Raw genomic sequence first — 220 nt, 5'->3', positions numbered from 1 at the left:
ATATCGGATTCTCCTATGTATCGATCTTAACTGGAAGGCTAGCTTGTCAAAATTCATTTGAAGAAGAAAAGGAAGGCTAGCTGCATGTGTCTTTTAGCACTAATCAGTCCTTGGTTTCAATTTCATAATGTTTCAACTTTCAATGTTCTAAAATTCTAGGGGCTGTATATTTCCTTTGATTAATGTGAAGCTGTCCCCTTTATTGAGGCTTGAGGCCGGC

This window comes from Fragaria vesca, linkage group LG1 (genome assembly GCF_000184155.1).
Source record: "Fragaria vesca subsp. vesca linkage group LG1, FraVesHawaii_1.0, whole genome shotgun sequence".
NCBI lineage: Eukaryota > Viridiplantae > Streptophyta > Magnoliopsida > Rosales > Rosaceae > Fragaria > Fragaria vesca.
This window is presented reverse-complemented; position numbering follows the sequence as displayed.